This window comes from Armigeres subalbatus, chromosome 1 (assembly GCF_024139115.2).
Source record: "Armigeres subalbatus isolate Guangzhou_Male chromosome 1, GZ_Asu_2, whole genome shotgun sequence".
Taxonomy (NCBI): domain Eukaryota; kingdom Metazoa; phylum Arthropoda; class Insecta; order Diptera; family Culicidae; genus Armigeres; species Armigeres subalbatus.
The window spans coordinates 51,200,786-51,209,969 of record NC_085139.1 but is presented as its reverse complement, the minus strand read 5'-3'; the positions used below and the strand labels follow the sequence as shown (position 1 = coordinate 51,209,969).

Here is a 9,184-nt window from a genome sequence, read left to right as displayed (position 1 = left end):
TAAGCCGCACTGTAAAGCGGTGAAGAAATCGTGCGAATCACGACTGCGAATCTTCCAGATGATCGGAGCGAAGCTTCCACGTGGCAACCGAGCAACTCTGCTGCAGGTGGGTTCAGCGAAGTTGACGTACGGAATTGGACTACTGAGCCGAGGAGGAGCGGACACCCTGCAGACCCTCGCTCCAGTGTACAACAAAATGGAACGCTGCTTCCGGAGCGTTTGTGACCAGCCCTATTAACTCCATCATGGCCGAAGCCGGCACTCTTCCGTTTGGACTACTTGCCACACAATCGATAGCGCGAACGGCCATCCGAATTATGACAAAAAGTCTCAACAACAGCACTCTTCCGCTGATCCGCCGGGCATCAGACCGTTTTTACAAATATACGGGCACAGCACTTCCCGCTATCGATCAGGTAACAAGGCAGAGTGATCGTGTCTGGCAGGCACGAAGAACATCAATAATGTGGGATGTGAAGAACTGCGTTCGAGCCGGGGCCCCGCCGGATATAGCTACACCAGTCGTCCAACAATTACTCTCAACAAGATTCCGTAGGTCGACGGTGATCTACACCGATGGCTCAAAATCTGACGATGCTGTAGGTGCCGCATTTCACACGATCGGCCTCGCAAGATCGTTCAGCCTTCCGCAAGCGTGCAGTGTTTTCTCTGCGGAAGCATATGCATCAAGAAAACGGTCACGACCCCGAACACCAGGGGTGAAATGATGCTCCTTACAGATTCGGCTAGCTGTTTGTTGGCATTTGAATCCGGGCCTTCAGAACACCCGTGGATACAGGATATCGAAAAGGCGATGCGCAACAAACCAGTCCGATTCTGCTGGATCCCGGGACACACCGGCATTAGTGGAAATATCGAGGCCGACCGACTAGCAAACAAGGCTAGGAGATAACCTGCAATCGATATGCCCATTCCGGGCGAAGACGCTTTAAGAGCGATAAAGCAGGCGATACGATGGCGATGGAACCGTCAGTGGCACGATTCCCGAGACGTGAAACTAAGAGAAATCAAGGGCGATACGTTCCGGTGGACGGATCAGACCAATCCAGCGGACCAACGTGCGTTAACCCGACTAAGAATTGGTCACTCGAGACTGACCCATACATTTCTGCTGAAGAATTATCCTCCGCCCACTTGCAGGTGATGCGGAACTATCATCGACGTGCGGCATGTCATCCACCATTGTCGGAAGTATGAGCAGCAGCGACGGGACAACGACATCAACGCAACTAGTCTCATAGCTGCCCTGGGTAATGCCGACGAAACAACGAAGAGACTGTTACTGTTCCTACAGCAAACAAACTTGTCTGAATAGCTGTAAATGGCGTCAACACACGAGCAAGATGAATCCAGTCGACAATACTACACAAAGCCTTTCCCCTGTGCCGGTTGTTGCCGGTGTATCTGGAAACAGTGGAGTAGTAGTTTTGGCAACGGCTGGCACTATGGGGCACTGGCGTCCCACAGGTCAGTACTCGGTTTATTCATCCACCAGCAGATACTGTCTTGTAAAACATTACAGGTTACCATCAAACCGCAACCGTAATCTCGCCTGGAGAAGGACCGTTACCGAAGCAATATTTCACAAAGCGCATCCCTATTGCCGGCTGTTGTCGGTATTGGCAAACCAGTGTCATGGTTTCGACAGCAGCTGGTACTGTGGGGCAATGCGCGTACGTGTGTCGTAAATACACAAACAAACAGAAAATCAGAAAATCAGAAAACAGAAAATCAAAAAATCAAAAAATCATAAAATCATAAAATCAGAAAATCAGAAAATCAGGAAATCAGGAAATCAGAAAATCAGAAAATCAGAAAATCAAAAAATCAGAACATCAGAAAATCAAAAAATCAGGAGAAACCGATGGTTGTGAAATTCATAAATAATTCGACAATTGCAGCTTGTGCATTTGTTGTCTGACACACTTCACTTAAATTGACTCTAAAATGTTTTGTAATGAAAGTCTTAAGTTCAACTTTGTAGTCGAGAAAGGCAAGGATAGATGTTTGAGACATAAATAATGTAAGTTTCAGCTTGATTCCAGCTACCTTTGTCTTTTACATGCTTCATAATCAAGTATTCTAATGCAACCAGTTTGTTTACATCTCTTCTCTTTGTACCCAAAACTTTGCGCCCACTACTCTTCTTTACATGGCATGAACTCCCCCAGACAAAACATACCTTTCCCCGCTCATTATGACTGGCTGAAAATACTTCCGACGACCATTAAGGTAAGAATCCGATAGTCACGACCGTGCTGACCGCAGACATAAATTAAATTGTTCAATGCTCACCTACTCGCCGAAGTGCTTCTCTTTTACTTCTCTCAACAGTCTTCAGCAGCGAGCGATCATCATTAACAACCTTTCTAGTGTTGTTGATGATTGTTTCATTGCCGCGCAATCAACACCCATCTACTTGGTCGCTTCGCGCTCTCTGTTGCTTTTCCGTCATTACCCGCCAGCGCACATTTCGCGGAGTTTCTCGCGAGACCATCATCCGCGCTGAGAAAGAGAACTGCCCAACAGCCTAACCGGTAGCGCCACTAAATTTCACTGCTTTCTTTCGCCACGAAGATCAAGTTGAGATCGTTCGCTTCTTCGTGTACGGTTGCGTTTTACTCCCCGATCGTTCCCCGACTTGCTGGCGGTGGCCTTCAACTTCAACGGCGTTCCACTGGGGGTCTGTGCCCGCGCTGGATTTATTCGGTTGGTGAAATCGAACCAAGCAGCACACGATCTCCGGACGACGGTTTTTTGACCGAACGCGCGTGGTCCGTTCAGCTGTTTTTGTCCGCCTTTCCATTATTTCACATTCGAGTGCACAGACTGGGATACGTGATTTTGTCGATTCGAACTGGTGGTCGCCGTTTGGGGGCCAATAAATTCATCACAGAATCAACCGTGAATGTGGCGCGATTGCTTCTTGGATGTGTGGACTGTTCGTGTGGGAAATCTGCTGAATCCTGGAACCGGAAGTGACTACGTGACAATCGATTGAGTGAATATTCAAGTGGGTTACTTTCTGAAAATTCCAAGAGGAAATTACTCATAGTGTTTGTTAACGACATGGTGATTGCCTGAGTGTAAAAAAGGATGATTAACCCAGATTTGGTTGAAGTTGCACAACCGAGAGGATACACAAAGCGACCACGACAAGAAAAGACGTGTCAGCCCCCGCCAAGTAGGAGGCAGCCGGTTTTCGAGTGAAAGGAGTAGTGTTTTGCACAAGGAGAAATTGTTGTTCGCTAAGGTGCGAGACGAAAAAAAAATCGCCAGCTGCCACTGAATAGGAGAACGCTGGGAAGTTTTTGGTGAATGCTAATGCCCATCGGTACCAAAGTGAATTCGTTGTGAGTTTGAAACCGATCGAATAGATTAAGGCAGCGTTTAATTTTGAAGGTTGAACGAATAGTTCCGTGTCGGGGATATAGGTGTGTAGATGCGTCAATATTTTTCGTGGCCGAAATTTCACCGTGGAAGCCGCACCATTTTATGAATATTCAGGTATGTTGAAAAAACCTCCCGGATGAACATATGAGGGGAACGGGTTTTCAGACGAAGTTGTGAGACATTTTATTTTGTTGATGTGTGATAGAGAAAGGATGGAACCGCACAGACAGACATCAAATTTCAATTAAAAACCGTGAAAGGAATTAGACACTTCGAATGTTTCGTGAGCAGCAACATCGGATTGGGGCTGGCAGCGGTAATTTTCAGTGCTGGGCTGGTATCAGTGGTGAATAATGTAATTACTCATACTAAACACTAACTGACGCAACACGATACTTATATATGCGCAAGTATGTTTTTCTTAGATTTCCCTACAGCTAAAAAGTGATTTTTTTTTAATTCACATATACGTTGTTTGTGATAAGGCATTGATTGAATTATGGAAACCATAATAATTTCTAGCATGACGCGACATTATACATATTCAATTTTCTACGAAATAAGGGATTTGTTGCTCAGGAATTCAAGGAATTCCTGCGAAAAAACCTACTACAATTCTTTCGTGAATATTCCAAAAATTTCTACTTCTTGAATTTCTTCATGAATTTAAAAAGGAACTTCTATGGCATCTCCTCCAAAAATTCTGTCTGGATTTTTCGTTAATATTCCTCCATTGTCATCCAGGAATTTTCTCGTGAGTTTCTTCCGGAAGTATTTTACATGTTTCTACAGGCATAGTTTCCGAGAAAAATTCTGGAGTAATTCCCTGGAAATTTCTGGAGGCATTCCTGGGATTTTTTTTTGATTAAATAAAATTTCTGGGAGAATTTCTGTAGGAAATTCTTGAGGAATTCCCAAGAGAATTTCTTAAGGAAATTCTAAGGAAACTTCTAAAGCAATTTGCTCGGGAGCTCTTGAAAGAATTTCGGAATAATTCCTGGGAAATTTGATCCTGATGTAGTATTCCTTACATGAATTTCTTGTGGTATTTCTGAAGGAAATCTGGGGTGAATTTCCGGAAAAAATGTCGAGGGAATTCCCAGGAAATCGTTGAAGAACTCCTGAGGGAGAAATTCTTAGATAAATAAATCATAGGAGAGTTCTTTGGAGAGTTCCCGGAGAAAATCCTATATAATGTCTGTGGAAATTGCCGGAGGATGCCCTGAGGAGGTGGAAAATACGGTTAACGTGGTGTTTCAAGTATGTACCATCTCCGATGTACCACGGGTGGGCGTGCTGTCTCACCAACTACCCCGTCAGGAGAGGGACTTAGGGGAGTTGCTGCCTTTGTCACCTAGTTCGTCAGAGGTCCTGAGAGAATTTTCGAAGAACTTTGCTGGGAACTTCGGAAAGAATTCTTAAGGAATGTTTTGGATGATTTCCTAAAGAAGATTTTCGCAATAATTCTTGTGGAAACTTTCGAAGGAATATTTGGGAGAATTTCCGGAGATGATTTATTTAGGAAGAATTCCTGGGAAACAGCTCTGGTACGTAGGAGTTCCAATTTTCGTTACCACGTATCTGCTGAACACAATTGACACTCTTTGACTCCAAGTGGTTTGACAGTGGGCTCTGTTACTATGTCTAGTCTAGTATACACTACACACATTGGCGTAAATATGCGGGGGCTAGAGCTGTGCGCTCTCTAGCTCATAATATAAAAATACAGGGTTATTCCTTCTTTAAGAATTCTGAGGAATTTCTTCCCATAAATTCTGAGGATTTACCGCTTTAGAACTGGGTATGTCTTCCTCCAAGGATTTTAGAAAACCTTGGGTTTTTCGAATTCTGAGAAAACTATTCCCTGGGAATTCTAGGGAATTCCTGCTCCATGAATTATGGGAAGCTGATTATTCAAGCATTCTGGGTTCTTCCATCTCTGGGAAATTCTCTCTCGAATTCTCAGTAAATCTCCAGATATTCACAAATTCTTCGTCACAAATTCTGGACAGTCGTTATACAAGAATTGTTGTATAATCTTCTGTTGGTACTTCCTTCTGAGATTCTGGGAAATTCATCCTTCAAGAATTCTTTGTACAGAAATTCTCCAGAAATTCTCAAACATTTTTGGGAATTGACCCCACAAAAGTTCAGGGCAATTCCTCTCTTACGAATTTTGGGAAATTCTTCTCCCAGACTTGAAGAGGAATTCCTTATTCAGGAATTTCCAGGAATCCCTCATCTATGGATTCTGGGGAGAATCTCACATCAGCTCAGATATGCTATAGAGATAATTCCTCCCTCCAACATTTTCCACTTATCTTTCAGGATGATCTTGAAAGAAACATAATCTAGGGTTTTGTCATCTATATGTTTATGAACTAATTTAAGGGTTCATTCACAAATTACATAACGCCATAATTGATCATTTTCCACCCCCACCCACCTCTTTGTAAAGCTTTTTGTAAGGGAAATGTTTGAAAATGTGTATAGGCCGTAACGCTCAACCCCCACCCACGCTTAAAGCGTTATGTAATTGGGCTTTCCCTCAGATTTCACATTCACTCGAAGAATTCTCTCTCTAGGAGTTTTAGGGATTCCTTTGTCCAGAAGTTCTGAATATTTAATGATACATTTCCTAGAGTTCCTGAATGGGGAGCTCCTCTGAATCCCTTTTTTGCTTTTCTTTGTTGGCATTACATCCTAATTTGAAGATCGCTTTATCGCACAGGGTGTCTATTCATCTGTAAAAAACAAAACCCCCTGATTTTTCCAGGTTTTTTTCAAGTGTTTAACATCAATTTCCAGGCAAAAACAAACGAGCCATGTGTATAAAGCATTTAGCAGCAAAATGATCAATTCAAAAAAGTAAATATTGCAAAAAATATTATTTTAAAGAATAATTTGGTGGCTTCACAAGACAATGTTTTCCAGGAATTCCTTCGCAAGTTCACCCAGAAATTGCTACAGCAATTCAATCAAATTCCTTCAGGAATCACATAGAAAATTCCTCCAGGTATTCCTTTGAAAATTTCTCCATAAATTCCATCGGAAAATACTCTGGATTTCGAGAATTGCTCCAGAACTACCTCCAAGATTTAATTTGAAAATTTCTTTGCTAAAACTTTAGTTTGTTTCGAAAATTCCTTTAGAGATGCATTTGGCGATTCCCTTGCGATTTTTTTCAATTCGCTTAGGTGTTTGTTCGAAAATGTCTTGTGAAAATCCCTCGAAAATACCTTGCAGATTTCTTCAAATATTCTTCTAATATTTTTTTTAGGAATTTCTTTGGGAACTTGGTTAAGAATTCTATCGGAAATCTCTTTGAATTTTATTTCAGCTGTTTTTTTTAAGAAACTTAAGAAAACTTCTTCCTAAAATATGTGAGAATTTCTTCAGGAAATCCTTCAAAACTTCTTACGAAAACTTCTACAGGAAATGTGTTGATACAAAAATATGAGATTGTTGAGTCCATGATGTTAGGCATAATACCTTCTTTATGTCGTGGGCTGTTTTTGTGGCATTTTTTGCTTAACACCTTTCCGCCTAATTGATTGCCTATTTGATCAAATAATTATTGCGGTTTGTTTGGAATTAATCAAATCAATCAGGAAAAAAGAAAAGATTATGCAAGCTTCTGTTGGTAGAGTGGAGAATGGTTGACATTTATTTTACCATACGGTTCATCCAACCATGCAGTAACAAAACAAAACTACGGCAGCCGCAGCAGAAGCCTCGACCAAGCAGACGACAGCACATACTTTTACTATTTTCTCCCCCCACAATCAATGTTTTCGTAGAATAATTTCTCAACGTATAGCCGGCAGATATACATTTCATTATTCCTTACTCATTTTACATATTAGAACTAATAAATCAGTATCTGTGGCTAGCACTCTTTCAAGCCTGTGTGCCACAGCCTAATTCAACTCGATTCTGTTCTATTTGCAATGCGCACAAGAAAGTGTGGATGGATGGCACGAGACTCACGCAGCAGCAAACAAACAGTCTGCGGATGAAGAATAAAAAAGACTTAATTTCGTCTTTATAAAATTAAAAAAAAATTATTGGGGAAACTGTCTCAAGGTGCTCGACTGCTCAGTGCACGAAATTTTACCGGACAAAATGTAAATATTCGGAGAATCAAAGTGTTTTACTGTACTTTCCCCAACACTGTATGTTGAAAGCCCAGTGGTGTACGAAGAAATTTAAAATAAGTTTCCATATAATAAATATTTCATAAATGCTCAAAAATAAACATTTTGTTGCATCTGGCAACATTATGCAGCAGCTGACAAGCTTTTACCACCCCATTTCCACCCACCTCAACATTTCGTCACTTTTTCTTACAAGTTGCCTCACCAATACTAACAAGCAATAACGTCATTAATTTTCAAAACAGAGTTACGGAGTCTTGAGCCTTAAGGAAAACTTAAGAATACATCTGGAAGAGTTTTTCCGGATATTTTGCTTTTAAGAATTCTTTGGAAATACTTCGAGAATACCTTTAGAAACTCCTTTGAAAAATCCATTCGGGAATCCTTCGGTTATTCTTTCAAGAATTCCTTTAGCAAAAATTCTTCACAAATCACTCTACACTTTTTTTTTAAATCCCTTCAGGTCCTCTTTCTGGAATTTCTTAAAGAAATCATTCGAAAAATCGTCCGGAAATTCGTTTTGGAATTCCTCCGGGAATTCTATTCGATTTTAAACTTGAAATTTCCTCCAGAAAAAAAATAGAAAGTTGTTAATCATTCTTATGGACACTCTTTTATTGATTTCTTTGAATAATTCCTTGGAAAACTAATCCCGAAATTCCTTCGGAAGTTCCTCCAGGATAACGAACAACGATAAAAGAGAGGCAAAAACTGTTCCGAATCGTAACAAGCCATGATAACAAATTTATCAAACTTGTATACAAACGCGAAAAAACAGAATCGGATAGGCAGCCCTCACAGAAAAATGGTGATGCTGGCTTTGTTTTCGCTCCTTTCGTGTTGGTTACTGCACAGCTGTGTAGAACATGTTGAAATGCATCATCAGAGCCAGTGCTCCCCGCATTTGGAGCTTTCTAAAAGAAATTTATCATGGGGTATAACATCCCGAATCAGTTCTCTAGCATGACAGCTTGCGAAAAAAGTTTCTCGCGTTATGCTACATATCGTATAGGGACACGGCAGGTATTTTCGTCTGTTCGTCATAGTCTCGAAAACCAATAAAAGAGACGCTTTTTTGTAAAACTCATGCATACCAAATCGTAAACTCAGGAGAAACGTTCTGCTATAGTGGAGTTCTAGCAAATGTACGTTGCTTTCGTTGGTTTTAGCCCCTATGACGATGGACGGAAATACCTGCCGTGTCCCTATGTATACAGAGATGATAAGTGAGAGATTTGCTCTTTCTCTTTAGGATTCAATTCCTGCTCGTTAATGTGCTCCTGCTCCTGCAATGTTGAAATTATATACATATTATGCTTTTATTGCATGAGAAATGCAGACATTTAAATTCCTTGAACTGTTTGAAGGAAAATTTTGGACCACGCCGATTGAGCCGCCGCCACCGTTAGAAAAATACATTCACGCCGCCGCCGGTTCAAAGTAGATCGGCGCACAGTTCTAGCGGGGGCTAGGGGGGTAAGCCCTCCCTAGAAAAAATCAGAAGGGTTATGTACAAGACACAACCGCCCAACGTAAACTACGTAAGGCAGTTTTGTTCATTGAGGATTGTAGTGCCATCATGCATGAATATTTTTAGAAAATTCATTTGATTA

General features: G+C 41.3%; 1 protein-coding gene across 1 annotated transcript in view; it reads left to right on the top strand.

Annotated features, from left to right (window-relative positions):
• The first annotated feature begins 2,663 nt into the window (after window positions 1–2,663).
• Window positions 2,664–9,184, top strand: part of LOC134225346 (uncharacterized) — a 231,547-nt gene continuing 225,026 nt past the window's right edge. Inside the window, exon 1 of the mRNA XM_062705341.1 lies at window positions 2,664–3,528. The gene's annotated coding sequence lies outside the window, so the exon portion shown is untranslated. The remainder of the gene's footprint in view (window positions 3,529–9,184) is intronic.